Consider the following 15,585-nt stretch of genomic DNA (forward strand, 5'->3'; position numbering starts at 1 on the left):
ACCTAGAAATATGCACTGTGTGGTTTTTGGTTCCAACTTGTTTTGCCTATAGGGTTTTAATGTAGGATAACATGCACACCCAAACACTCTTAAATGATCAAGCTTAGGTGGAGACTACATATAACATTTCAAATGGAGACTGCATATGTAAAACAGGTGTAGGCATTCGATTAATAAGAAATGTGGCTATGGCACAAGCATGAAACCAAAACTGTGAAGGAATGGATGTTTTTTGAAGTAAAGTAAGGGCAGTTTAAACTATGTGTCGATTTTTTCTCTCAATTAATCCATTTTGTTTAAGAGTATAGGGACAAGACTTTTGATGCAATATGCATTTGGTTCTAAGAAACTTTTGAAACAAAGATCCAACAAACTCTCCACCACCATCACTTTGTAAGACTTTGATATTGACAGAAAAGAAGTTTTGAATAAATGCATGAAATTGAATAAAGAGTTCACAAACTGCAGCTTTATTCATCATTGGAAATATCCATTTATATCTTGTACATTCATCTATAAAAGACACATAGTACCTATAACCTTCTATAGACATGGTAGGAGCAGGTCCCCACACATCCGTGAGAATGACTTCAAAGGGTACATTTGACTTAGATGCTGCTAATGAAATGGTAATTTGGTAAACTTGCCTTGCAAGCAAGAGGTACATATTTATGGAAAGGAATTACAAGGAAAAGAAATAGTTGCCTTACTAAGAGCTGATTGCACTACAAAATTGTTTGGATGACTCAATCTACAATGCCAAAGTGTAGCATTAACTTTCTGGCCAAGATAAGCTGCAGGTTTGATATGTGGTTGTTTGAGCAATAGAAGTGGGTAAACAGCATTGTTACTCAGTCCTTGAAAGAGAACCTTGTTGGTGACCTTGTCCTGTATGCACACAGAAAACTCATCAACAATGCATCGACGATTATTATCCTTACATTATTGATGCATGGAAAGTAAATGTTGAGACAATTGTGGGACATGGAACACTGTTTTTAACTGAAGTCTATGAGAATGAGTAATAAGAGAAGATTGTCCTATATGAGAAATTTGTAAACCTTCACCATTAGCTCCAGTTACAGTTTCAGTGGATGGATATGGAGTAGGAGCTTGTAAATTGGATAGATCATAGGTCATGTGATTGGTGGCTCCAGAGTCAAGCAACCAATACTCTTGCTGAGGTGCAGAAGGTGAATAGTTGGTTCTTGCAGTGAAAGCCATATAAGAGGTAGCTTGTTGTGTAATGTTTTGATGCTACATATACTGTTGATTCATATGTTGAATAGAATGTTGGACTTGAGAAGCAAGAGCCTGAAATTGTTATGAAGAGTACATAGGCTGAGACATGGGCATAGAGGACCTGTCAAAACATGTAGCTGTAGTGTGACCAATCATATTGCAGATTTGGCACCCACGCTGAAAACAAGGGAGTGATGAGTGTCCCTTTTTATCACAAATCTGACACATTAGCATATGATTATAAGCTTGGGTAGTCTGAAAACTAGACTTTGGTTGAGACTGAACATTGGTTTGAATAGACCCCTGATAGCTTGAGTTAAACTTCTTTCCTTTACCTTTGTACTTGAAATTATTCCCCCTGAAGTTATTATAAGTTCCATATCCTGCTTGAGATATAAAGGCATAAAGACCATGTTGAGCAGGAAAAGAGATTTGCTAAAACTGTGGAAACTGAGGTAGTTGATTCGCAGGAGCCATGTTAGACTTGTGACTCTTAGTAGGCATTTGAGGAACTGATGTCATTTGAGGTACTGGATAAGAAGAAGAGCCAATATTATAGTTGCTCGAGAGAGGTTTTGTATCAGATGACCCACTTAACTCATACATAGAATCTGAAGTGTTAGCATACATTGCAACCATTAGAGGTTGTTTAAGACCTTCTTCAAAAGTTGCTTCTTCTGCCTTCAACTGAGCCTGAGTTCCTTCAGTGACACTAGATTCTCTCTTCCTCCAATAATAACCTTAATAGTGTTGTATTCCATTGGTAAGCCTCTAAGAGCAACAATGACAATATCCTCATCGGGCATAACTACACCCACTGCAGCAAATTGGTCTTTACAATCTTTGATTCGCTAAAGATAAAGATCAATAGATTCAGCCCCTGTTTAATATTCTACAAATCAATTTTCATCTGGACAATGTTTGATCTAGTCATACTAGAGAATCTCTCTTTCAAATTAATCCACTTCTCCTTGGAACTTTGACAACCAATGACTCAAGATAGGGCAGCAGGAGACAAGGTAACAGTGATAAGAGTCATCAAAACTTTATCATGAATCTTCCAAACTTTGTAGGCATCAATTATGAGAGAACAGTTAATTATAGTGCCATCATTATTTTCAGCAGCAGTATATTTCTCAGGATAAGGAATAGAGCCATCAAAAATCCCATAATACCATTACCTTCTAACAATAATTCAAGTTGGAAGTTCCATGTGATATAGTTAGAATCATCTAACTTGACTGTGACAATATTTCCAACACTTGGTATAAGGGAAGAAATAGGAGATTGTGTAAGAGCTAATTGTGCAGTGGTCACTATGCTTAATCAACAAACAACAATCTTTGCTTCAATCGGAATTAATCAAGAAAAACCCTCAATAACCAACCTCTTTGTACGAATTGTGCCACAACAATTTAGCAACAAATAACAAAAATCTCCAACGCAAACATCGACGATCAGTGAGAATATCAACAAGAATCAACAGAATTCACCACACGATTCACAACAAGAATGTAAGAAATTCAACAAATACCTTCACAATAGACCATTAACAACAACACCGACGAGCGAGAGGAAAAACAACCGACTTCTACCAACATAGTCAAAAAGTCCCCAAATTCTAGGGTTTTAGTAACCAAGATTCACTAGAGACCATTAAAGAACACAACAGCGACCAACAATCGACGTCCGGTGAACAAGCGAACACCACTGAAGCAAAAACAAAGACACACGGAAGCACCGAGATCATCAAGCGATGGCGTTAGCCATTGCCAGCGATGATACCATGCTAACAATGCAACTATATCAAAGAAACTGAGAAAGAAAAGTGTCGAATACAAAGAGCTAGAGAGAGAAAGTAGAGAGGGAAAAGAATTCAGTTTGTTATTTCTACCTTGGCATTTATGACCACATTTTGTCTAATAAATACAACACACCTATAACTAACTTCAAATACCTCCAATACAATTATGACACATGGCTATATCTAACACCGGCTAAGGTACGTACCGCCATAATAATACTACATGGAAGCTCATCGGTAAGTATCTACCATTTCTACCTTGGACTACACATTTGCTTCTTTTTTTTTTTATTAATTATAACACTAGTTGACTTATATGTTTATATAAACATATATATTCATTTTACATTCTCATTTATTTTCATCCCATTACATATATGATCATGTGGTCCATTAAAAGAAAAGAAACTTTTGAGAGTTGCCGGAACCCCCACCTCACCATTGACACATTATTTCATCTTTTAATGAAATATTAAACGATCAGTCAAAGTAAGTTAAAAAGAGAGAAAGCTGAGCGTAAGGGTCTTATGGTGTTGCATGTCCCAACAAGTGTTTAAACTTTCTTCAATACGGTTGATATTTCTATAGTAATATTCAACAAACTAGAGAAAGATATAGAAATGGGGAGTGAAGTCTGTTTGTACTATACTTAGGGCCTCTGTATTTAGACCTCGTATAAATACTCGGAGAACTCAAATGTAATTATGTAATAAATGAAGGGGCAAATATGTAATAAGTGAGGAGCCCTTATTCTATAAAATGACTCCTCGCTCTCTTCATTAGGGGAGGCCATGGGAAAGAGCTCTCTCACCCTTAGAAGCTCTCACCCTCTCATCCTCTCACAAACAGAGAAATACAATATCAGTGTGAATGTAGCCTAAACATTGGGGTGAACCACGATACATCTTGTGTTCTTTACTTTCTTGCAGATTCACGGTCGGATTTACGTTGTTCCAAGACCCCTCCGGTTTTGTGCATCAACAAAGTCTAAACTTCACCTCATAACAGAGAAACTTCTAAGTTTAGGCTAAAATTGACATATATCATCAATATTTCTGACACATTTGTCAAATATCAGACAAACTCTTATATTTCGTCCAAACCAATGTTTGACAATTCTAAAGTTTCATTTTAAATTTCCATCATTTCCATTCGAAAGCAACTGATATCGATATCGGTATTCGATATATCCGTCGATATTTCCACAAATTTGCATATCGATATTTCCGTCACTATCAATATTCTTGACATTGGTCCCAACTAGCGCTGGTAATGCCGGGCACGCCTTAAAGTAAAGTGTCCTCCCCCGTCATCAACTATCGATGACCTGCCTGAAGTGTTCTTCCAGTGTTTCATAGTCTTTACTTAGTCTTTATCGTACACCTGTAGAGCTGCTCATCAAGAAACGTCTCCCAAGTCATGGCAGAATTTCACCTTTTGATGCTGGATGCTGCAGTGAAGTTTGAAAAAGCTTTTACAATAATGAAGAATGATGAGGTAAGTTCCGCATATAGGGCTTGGTTAGGTGGAAGATGAACCGGAAGTGGATGGGGAAGAAGTTGAAGGAGGGACATATAAAAAGAAGGTTGGCCCTCCAAGTTAAGAAGATTAGCTCAATGCCAATGTCTTTGTTCAGTTTTTAAAGGTGTTTCGGCAGAACACTGGTGTTTAAGATAGTGTTGAGCTTTATGATGCCTCATACGCAAGAGGTAGTGTTAGCCAGCGTTTATCTTCTGATGAAGATTGAGGAGAAGTAAACTTGTTGAAACTATTTTAAAATAATGAGTATGTGATATGTTATGTTTTCTTTTGTGTTGATAATATTTGATGTTTTTATACTAATAGTAGTGGAAAAAAGAGAGATATTTGATACTTATTTTAATGTACATGAATATGGGTGAGAAGGTGATTGATTTGGAGGAAAATAAGTTTGTTGAAGAGAAAGAGTCAGCCGCCCGAATTGAAGGTTTTGGATTTAAAAAAACTTTTCATAATCAGTAATTAATGAGTGAAGATTAATTGTCATGGGCCTTAACTTGTTGCTCATTTATTTGTAGGTTGTATCCGTTGAACCTTTTGTCAAATTTTTAGGAGAAAAATAATGATTGGTCGAGTAAAGAAAAGTACAAGAAGTATGTTGATGAGCAAGAGAGTCAGACACTCAAAAGAAAACTAAAAGCGGTGAACTTTTTTCATGTTGCATCAACCTCTTTTCAAGTATCTTTCACAAGCTTTGGTTATTTAGGGATATTTAAGTTTGCTCATTACTAATTTTAAAGTTAAAAAACTTGTTATAATAAGTAATGAGTGCTGATGGTTAATTGTCATGTGCTTTAATTGGCTGTTTTTTTGTTTGTAGGCTACATCCATTGAACCTTTTGTATCTCTTACAGAAGTGGAAAAGGCTGAGGTTCTTAAAGCATTCTTTCCTTTCAGAGAGTACGTAACATATATATCTCTTCATTTGAAAGTTTCTGTTGTTGAAACTAAAACCATTGGGCCTCCCTTCTTACAAAGAGGAGGTCCTCATAACTGAGTGGAACTTAAACATACAGACAACCGTCATGCTGGAATGCCTTGGACCAGGAGAATGATTGAATGTTGAGGTGCTTCATATGTTTTTGTTAATAGTAGTAACAAAAAATTTGTCTTCGTTAAATAATTGTTTTTGTGATTGCCAAGTCATTGACGTATACTTGGCATTGCTTAAAGAGATCGAAAAGAGAGAACCAACTATCACAAAAACAAATATCTAATAAAGATAATATTTTTGTTATTGCTATTAACAAGAACATATGAAGTACTACATCATTCAACCATTCTCCTGGCCCAAGGCATTGCAACATTTCCTTGATTTTTTGTATGTTTGAGTTCTGCTCAGTTATGATGGCCTCATCCTTGTAAGATGTTTGAGTTCTGCTCAGTTATGATGGCCTCATCCTTGTAAGAATGGAGACTCAATAATTTTAGTTTCAACAACAGAAACTTTCAAATGAAGATATATTACGTACTTTCTTAAAGGAATGAATGCTTTAAGAACCTCAACCTTTTCCTCATCTGTAAGAGAGACAAAAGGTTCTGCATCCTATAAATAAATCAGTCACCAATTAAGACCCATGACAATTAATCATCAGCACTAATTCTTACTAGTTATAACAAGTCTTTAACATTAAAATTAGTACTGAGAAAACATAGATATCCCTATGTTAGACTCGATTCTGCACAAGACGGGATGATTAAATCTGGAAAGACAAAGATAAACAAATGATCGTGAAACCAAGCACTAGGGAGGGTGGTTCCCGGCGTAGCCACTCCAACGATTAAATCATATATATTTTTGGGTGGAAATGGGCAATAAATGTATAGGCTGAGTTCAAATTGTTAACCATTTATGAGGAGTCGGGAAATCTATTTATAGGTGATGAGAAGTCATTATGGGGACTAGTGATACTGTGAAGAAGCGTTTAAAATGGGGAGCCTGTCACCCAGCCACTTGACACTGTCACCTTAAGTGTCACTGCAGTTAGACACAACCACCTCAGTCAGCGTCTTCTGCCTCAGTGTACAGTGGCCAGTTATGTTGCCCATGTGCTTTGCATTACCCAAGTTCCAAGGCAAAGAGCTTGAATAGGACAAGGTAGGTTGGCGCCAAAAAGGGAGTGCACATGGACAAAGGGAAGTAAGGCCCAATGGGGGTACATGCCCCCTCTTATCCTTTTTTTTTTTCATTACAAATTATTCAATTCAATTAATCATTCTTTTTTTTTTTGGCTTTGCAGATTATTCAATTAATCATATTAAAATAATGAAAATCCTCTTTTAGTTTTTAAATGCCCCTCTATCTTGTATATTTTTCTCACACACTAATGTCTAAACCTTGTTGAGTTGCATGTATTTGGTTAATTAGTACAAATGAGCATTAAATTGTCAACAATTAAAAACAAAATTAGATAATAGAGTAATAAAATTAGGTATTTTGTAATTATTTTTTTCAGCATTTGTAAAAGAACTAGCTTTATTTGTCCAAAAAATGAGCTCAAATTTTTTAAGGTGCCCCATTTTATTTAAATTTCTGGCTTTGTCCCTAGGAGTGCGGCTGAATCCTTTGATGCCCACTTCGACCAAAGTAGGCACATGGGATTGTATTGGGAACCACAAAAAGTGCAGCGCCTTCTGAGGGCAAACTAACAAGTCGGCAAGTTCACTTTAGGCCAAAGCCCTAAAGTGGGTTTGAATATCTACTATTCTAGGATGGTCCAAAATGGGGTCCCACAATTACCCTTAACTATGCCCCCATAGTACCTCGAAGGGTGGTATATTGTTACTAAGACCATGTATGCCCTCGTAGTACCTCGAATGGGGTATATTGTTACTAAGACCATGTTACCTATCTCGGAATGAGATAAGTTATTTGGTATTCCCAAGCCCTTAAAGGGGGAGTCGTCCAATTCTAAGTGACTCGATCCTTTATGACTGAATTTTATATTGTCAGCAAAGCTCGTATTGCGGAGTGAAAATTGTCGTTCTGCGAGGCCATCTTAGTGTTTGGTCGTAAGGGTTTACACTTCACATTCTCAAGAGGTGGTTTTTAGTGACAATTGGGTGAACTAACTAGGGGAGACAAAAAGTTAATACATATCGTCAGGCACAGAGCTCGAGACTGTTGCCTTTCAACAGTCGTGTCTGAGATGCCTCGGTTTCACTAAGCGAAGTGTTTGTTGGCTAGAGAAGGTTATGAGCAATCTGGGCCATCGATCGTGGCCAAAAGGGTGCCACGTGGCTGGCCATGTCTAATCATTTAGCTTCACCCGTTGGGCTTTAAGCCCGATATTTAAGGGCCCTATCATTTCATTTCCCCCATTTTCTCTTCTGCACCCAGCTTTCAAACCCTACACCACCAAGCTTTCCATTTTCTTTAGAAATTCCCAAAATTCCAACTTCTTGGTTTCCAAATTCTTCCCATTTCCTTTTATAATCTTGCCTTGTTGCCATGGCCTTACCAAATTCACATGCTTTGACACTCGTGAAACCCTCGCCTAGCCTTCATGTTATTTCTGCCAGTTCCTGACTGTGTCCTTCGATATCGCCGTTTATGGCAAACGATGCTACGTTGGAGAAGTTTGTTGAAGCACATCGGGACGTGTTGGATAGCTGCAACCAAATCTTGAAGTTGTGGGGCATCGATGTGTACGTCATACTGTGTATCCCTTCTGTGATCACCTAAGTGTGCGGATCCACCCATGGTATTTGAGCCTCGGGTTGAGATTTCTCCATGTCTGGGTTTGTGAATGAGACACTGATGCACTATTAACTTACCCCCGTAAACCTTACTCTCACCGCGTACCAAGTTCTTAACACGTTTAAGAGATTGAATCGTATCTATGAGACGAGTATGAGTCTACCTAATTCAGAGTTATGTATTTTTTTAAGTCAACCTCTGCAAGTTCTAGGTACTTTTTCCAAAGCCAATGGGGTGGAAAATGGAACAGTTCACGTATCAAAAATTTCCTTACTCATAATAAAGAATATGACTTGAATATCCGGACCGTAGTCGGTAGTGGGAGGGGGATATTTCTAGCCCCAGAGTTGTTGTGATTCCCACCAAGTCAATGTCCGTTAAGGATCATTTCGATAGAGTCAGAGTCATCAAAACGCACTAGATAGACAGAGCCACCGATCATTCCTGAGGCTCACAGGGACTGGCAGTGGATAGTCCATCCCGACAAGGATAGGCACGAATGTCTGATGAAAGTGACCCATAAATGTTTGGAGGTTGAGGTGCCGGAATCGGTAGGTGTGTATAATAAGGTGAATAAGGGGGGCCGGTTTGAGCCCTGTGGAGGAAAAAAAAAATGTTGTGGAGAAGGGGGACTTGCTTAAGCCCTGTGTGTACAAAAAGGAATGGGGACCCGTCTGAGGCCTATGTGTACAATAAGGTGAAGAAAGGGGACCCACTTCAATGACTCTAGAAAAAGTACGAAAAAAGTACAAAGACCTGAACTTCGATAGACTCATACATGTCTCGTAGATCCGGTTCAATCTCTCAAACGTGTTCAGGACTTGGTACGCGGTGAGAGTAAGGTTAATAGCAGCAAGTTAGTCCCCAATGCCTCCTTAACAAACCCAGACATGGGAAATCTCAAACTGAGGCTCAAATACCATGGGTGGATCCGCATGCTTGGGCGATCAAGGAAGGGAGACTTCAGTATGGCGTCGTACACATCGGCCCCACTTCAAGATTAGGCTACAACCACCTAACATTTCCCAATGCACTTCGGCAAACTTCCCTAACGCAGCATCGTCCGCCATAAACAGCAGCATCAGAGACACAAGCGAGAACTGCCATAAATGGCAGAAAGGCTAGGCAAGCGCTTCACGAACATCAAAGCCTGGAATTTTGGTGAGGCCATGGCAACAAGGCAAAATCCTAAAAGGAAATAGGAAGAATTTTGAAAATGAAAAGTTGGGATTTTCTGAAGAAAATGGAAAGCTCAGTGGTGTATGGTTTGAAAGCAGTGTGCAGAAGAGAAAAAAGAGGGAAATGAAAGGAAAAGGGCTTTAAATATCGAGCCTGAAGTCCAACAGGTGAAGCTAAATTATTAGACGTGGCCAACCATGTGGCACCTCTTTGGCTGTTATCTCATAGCCTTCTCTGCCCAACAGATGCCTCGCTTAAACTAATGATGGCCTTTGGCGGAACCAAGGCGTCTCAGACATGATTGTTGAGAGGCGACAGTCTCAAGCTCCATGCCCGACGATGTGCATTAACTCTGTCTCCCCCAGTTAGTTCACCCAACCGTCACCAACAACCACCTCTTGAGAATGCAAGGTGTTGATCCATACAACCAAACATTGAGACGGTTCTGTAGAGGGACAATTTTCACTCCGCAATATGAGCTTTCTTGATGATATAAAATTCAATCATAAGGGATCGAGTCACTTAGAATGGGGCTGACTTCGCCTTCAACCTCGGTGGTGATGGTGAAAGGTTGGTAGTTTTAGTGGTAGAATTTAGAATGAAAAATAATGTGATTTTTAATTATACACAAATTAAAAATATTCATTAATAAAAAAGAAATAAAAATCTCTAGATTTGACACTTCCACAAAGCTCCACCACCTCTCTGGAAAAAAATTGCGTCTCCTCCTACAGCTCGTTCGCCTCTTTGAATCTTACTCACTCAATCTCATCTTGGACGAAACTGAACCCAGCAAGCAATCCATTTTTCATCAATCGAGAAGAAGAGCAGTTTCCAATTCTTCCACTCTCTCTCTCTCTCTCTCTCTCTCTCTCTCTCTCTCTCTCTCGCAGTCCCACCACAGTCTCGGTCTCAGTCTCACAGTTGGGCAGCTCGGCAGGAAATTCCAACTTCCAACCCAAAACCAATCTTGATTTCCTTCCAAATTTACAAAAGGTATCATCTTTTCTTTTTCTTCTTCTTCCTATGTTCCTACAATTTCATAATTTAGAAATTCATGACTGCTTTTATATAGATATATAGACACCAGATAGGGGTAGGAAATTTGGAATCCAACTTACTTAGATTCAATGTTTTTTTCTTGTGAAATGGAAGTAATGATTGGATCCACGTTTCTGTTTGAACATATTTTATTTTCTTTCCGGTTTTATTTGACAGACAATGCTGTTCTTCCGCTATAAGATTTCGGATTTGAAACCTAAAAACCGCCAATCTAATTAACACCTGCAACTGCAAGTTGATAAATGTTGCTGTACTATTCGGTTTTCGGTGTTGGCTGGATTCTCCAATTTGGTACATACATATTGCAGTGTGTTTGGCATCATCCTGAAACGAATGCTGTATTACCTATGACTGTGGGGCAGCTTTTACATCAAGTTTTTATTTTCTCATGATCGTTAATTGAGCATGCTGATATCGTCTTTGCGGGCATGTGTATATTGCTTTCTGGAAAGAGTTTCTGAGCTTTGTGGTCTTGATTACAGAGGTAAAAATATCTTGATACTAAAGAAAGATGCCGCATAGAACTCGGCCAATGACTGCGCTCTTGGTGTTTACTGGACTGAACATTGTACTAGTTTCAACCATTACTCCAGTCTATGATTTCATCTGCTTCCTTCCGTACTGGGAAAGGCGGGTAAGTGTTCATTTGTTGTTTGTCAAGCAAACTGTCTTCCAGGAAAAAAAAATAATAATTAAATTGGTGTTGAACCTAGTAGAGAACTTTCTTTAGGTTAGGTGATGACTGGATCTTCCCAACATCATCAGCAATGTTAGCCATACACATGCAGCATGCAACTTAAAACTAAAGTACAGTCGATGACTTACTTGATTATATAACTATGTTTGCTTGTACATGATGCTATTATATTCATTTACGGCATTAGTAATATCCTCATCTTACTAGTTTTGTACCAGTGAGGTGAAAGTTGTCAAACTTAAATATCATTTTTGGGTTGATTGAAGCTTTCCGGTGTCATCACAAAGTCTCTCTAAAAACTACTAGTGGCATTAGTGGAATAAATTGGGAAAACTATAAAATGCTCAATTATTGTAGTTGGATGATTACACAGTTTTTTTTTTCTTTTCCACTTACCAAGAGGAATGCTTGTTGGCAAGTTCTTGCTTGACCATCTTTAATTTGGGATATGCAAGTTATTAATTTCCATGGTGTTCTTCTGTGTGGAAATTAAACTTCTAGAACGACAACTAAATTTTTAGTAGCTGGTGTGTTCTAAAAATGAGTAATGGAAATACTTTTGGAAATCGTAACACAACTAAGACTTGTGAAGCATACGAGTCCCATCAAATAATCTTTTTTTCCTTTGTCCGAAATCAAAACTAAAGGGATCACATTGATATATTTTGGACATATCCTAGGTACTTGTGAGCTTGAGAAAAAAGTGGCAGAAAACTTGACCAAAATATGATTTATTCCAACATTAAACATATTCGTTAACTTTCCACTAAGCACAAATTATTAATAGGCTCCCCATCATGAGAATGGACTTGGGAATAAACAACCATATTCCGACAAGACCAATGGTTTCTTAGTTCCTTACTTTTATAAGGATTAGGTTCGGATTTGCTTTTCTATTTCTGTTTTTAACTTTTTATATAGGTCTAGTGTCCCTTTTCCATTAGGTTTAAACCTTTATAAATGCCTCTTTTAAGACCATTTTGTTTTTACTTTTCATTTTTTTACTATATATATATATATATTTGTGTATGTATAGAGTTAAAAACATGGAAGGATGGAGATGGATGAATGAATATTGTGTGTGTGTGTGTGTGTGTGTGTGTGTGTGTGTGTAGAGAGAGAGAGGTACATGTAAGGATGGATGAATGTTGTAGAGGGAGTGTGGTAGGAAGGAGGCAGGAGAAATGCACATGTGTTTGGTTTTTGGTTTTCATGTTCTGTACCATTCTTTTCTTTTCTTCCACATCAGTCCCATCTTCTTCTATCCTTATTCATGCCTTCTCTTCTCTCTTGTATTTCCTCCTTATTACAAATCGAGAAGGCAAAACTAAAAACAAAATAGTTAACAGAAGGCCCCTTAATTGCTGAAGGAGCTTTATTATTGTTTTCCCTCTTCCAGAATCTAAAAAGCAATCCTGAATGTAGAAAACTAAAAGATTCAGTTAGAGCCTAGAAAGAATGCTATGAATTCACTAGGGTCTGTTTGGTACTCTACTTGAATCCAACTTTTTAAACTCGAAAACAATTTTCAAGTTTTAGGCCTTAAAAACTTGTTTGGTAGAACTATTTTCAAAAACTGAACTCAAGACTAACTCAAAAATATAGTCTATTCTCTAAAAACATAAAAAGTGAGTTTTTAGAGTTTTTAAACTTAAACTCACTCATTTCTTTTCTCTCCCTTCTCCCCTCCCACTCCAAGTCTATCTCTCTCTCTTTTCTTCTTTCTCTTTCCTCTTTTTTTTACCTTTTTTGTCTCTCCTCCAATCCGCTATCTTTATTCTCTTAGTTCTTTCTCTCACTCCTCTTCCTCTCTATCTCCTCCGATCCTCTCCCTTCTTTCTCTTTCCTTCAATCATCACTTATTTTCTTTCCTCCTCTCGCCTCTTTCTCTCTCTCTTGCGACCCCCTCTTTTTAGATCTCGTTGTCTAGTTGAAGTCGTAAGATTTAAAATTTTTAAATCGCAAACCAATCACCTTTTTGAATCTTAAAGAAAATTGTTTTCAAGAAATGTTCTTAAGAAATGTTTTGAGAAATGATAAAATTTTCAAATAGGATACCAAACAGGCGAGACGTTCATAACTTTTTCAATACTCAACGAAATTTTGTGATTCTAGAACAAAAATCATACTTCTTGACTAGACGAAGAGAATGGAATCTTTCTTGACTGCTAACTCGTTGTGGTTTGGCCAGAAAACTGCTCGAAAGTGGCTAACTCGAAAATGGTTAGCCACTTTCGAGCCGTTGTCCGACCAAACCACGGCGAGTTAGCCTTCGAAAAAGGTATCATTCTCTTCGTCTCGTCAAGAAGTATGATTTTCGTTTTTGAATCACTCGACTTTGTTGAGTATTGAAGAACTTATGAACATTTAAAGTTTACCCAGTTTCTGGCGAGTTTTCCAGTTTTCCCGCATACCAGTCGCCTTTCAGGCTATTTTCTGGTCATCTCCGGCAACCATTGAGCTTCCAAATAGGTATAATCTTATTCTACACTTTCCTATCTTCATTTTGATATATTATGGGTCGAATTTGGTTAAGAAACGATTGAGTTACAAAGCTTTGAAAATTGCCCAAAGAGTTTTTAACGGAAGGACCAAAATAATGGATGGTGGACAATCTCAGGGACCATTTCTATTGATAACCCTAATTAATAAAAGAATGACTATTTAACATCTGCATAACAGAGATAAGTTCTTTTTTTTTATTTCTGCTGGGAGGAAAGCCTAAGGGACCTAGGAATTTTTGTATTATATTGTAGGTACTAAGTACTAATATGAGGAAAATTTCAGGCCACAAAAATAAATTCAAGAATTTTATTTATTTATAATGTGTTTCAGCTAGTTGCAGCACATATTTTATGGCCTTTTTTAATGTTTTGGGATGATGTCTAAAAACCAGTCTATGTAAATGGTCAATCTAAACAACGTTTTTATGAAATCTGAAAACCATATGTACTGTTCATGCTACGCTATGCAAATGGTCAATTGCTTTATGCATTTTGTTCCCGAACCTGTTGTACTTTGTCTTGTTTGCACTAGCCAGACTGTTCAACAAAATGCTCGCCAACCACTATACTCACGGCAGTGTGAAAACTTGATTACATGCATACTTTATGGGGTTGTAAATATTAAAAGGGAAAGCTTTTTGTGTCCACGGTTTGAACTGGTCGATATTGGTGAAGGTTGTGCATGTCAATTTTGGAATCTTCAATAACCAATCCGAACCTTCTATCACGATAGCTGAATTAGTCATTTTGGATTTGCTTGAGAAGTAATTTTTTGTCAAATTCTAATTGCGAGGTGTTACGTTCTTAGTTTTTACTTTCAAATATATTTTTTTTGTCATCAACCATTTGATTAAACCACTTTGATTGGATTGAGTCAGTTGGTTGCACTCATCTCGTATCCTTTTTCTTCTTTACAGAGAGAACGGCGTCATCAGGAACGTGAAGCTACCTTAGCAAATAGTCCTACATCAAGATACAAGTATGTAGGAGGTCAAACGTCTTGAGTTACAGGTTTTATGCTTTTCTAAAGTTTAATGCAGTTCGAGGTGTTCCATTTATACTAGGATTTTAGTAAACAGAGATAAGGTATATGATTCTTTAGGATGCCTACGTTACGGATGTTATCTCTGTATATCTTATCTTGTAATTTTGAAATATGTTTGGATACGACCTCAAAGATTTGTAGGCGATCACAGTTCATGTGATGTAGATTTGAAATGGATGGACTGGATGAGGCTTTGATATTGCAAGGCCAAATGTACAGCATACGGTGGAATGCTCTTTATTATATGTACTCTATGCAAACTGCGACATATTTTTGGTATTTACGCATTAGGGTTTGTTAGGTTTATATCACTACAAAATATAGCTTGTAATTAGTTTAAGAAACAACTTAGTCAAGAAGTAGCTTATTCGGTTCATGAAGCTTTCTTGGCAATTCTGTTTAATAAACTTTTATATTATGTTAGCTCATTTGTTCATTGCGTGCTCTGATTTACAACTCATTATTGGTTTGATTTGCATCCGGCCATGTTTTTACCATTTAATATTCCTTGAGTAGTATTATACTTACTATTTATTTGTACCATCTTTCAAATAGAGGTAGGGCCTACTAATATATATGGGTTTCATCTCTATTAGAGTGATGATATAAATGATGGTACAAATAGATGGTAGTATTTTTACAGGGAATTGTTATTGGCATTCCAAAAATCTTATTTCATACTTCAAGCTTTCTATAATTAGAAGGAAAATAACACTTGTAAGGAGTGTAAAATGATATTTTTGAAATGCTAATAACAGTTTTTTTTTTTACATATCACAATATGAGAGATAAGAAAGTGTCAGAATGAATGGC

General features: G+C 37.4%; 1 long non-coding RNA gene across 1 annotated transcript; it reads left to right on the forward strand.

The window, feature by feature from the left end:
• Nucleotides 1-10,121: 10,121 nt before the first annotated feature.
• On the forward strand, nucleotides 10,122-15,152 carry LOC126594510 (uncharacterized). Its single transcript, XR_007613310.1, has 3 exons — nucleotides 10,122-10,460; nucleotides 10,683-11,160; nucleotides 14,645-15,152. It is a non-coding gene; the product is annotated as an uncharacterized LOC126594510 (long non-coding RNA).
• Nucleotides 15,153-15,585: the final 433 nt, after the last annotated feature.

The sequence above is a fragment of the Malus sylvestris genome, chromosome 12 (genome assembly GCF_916048215.2).
Source record: "Malus sylvestris chromosome 12, drMalSylv7.2, whole genome shotgun sequence".
Classification (NCBI taxonomy): domain Eukaryota; kingdom Viridiplantae; phylum Streptophyta; class Magnoliopsida; order Rosales; family Rosaceae; genus Malus; species Malus sylvestris.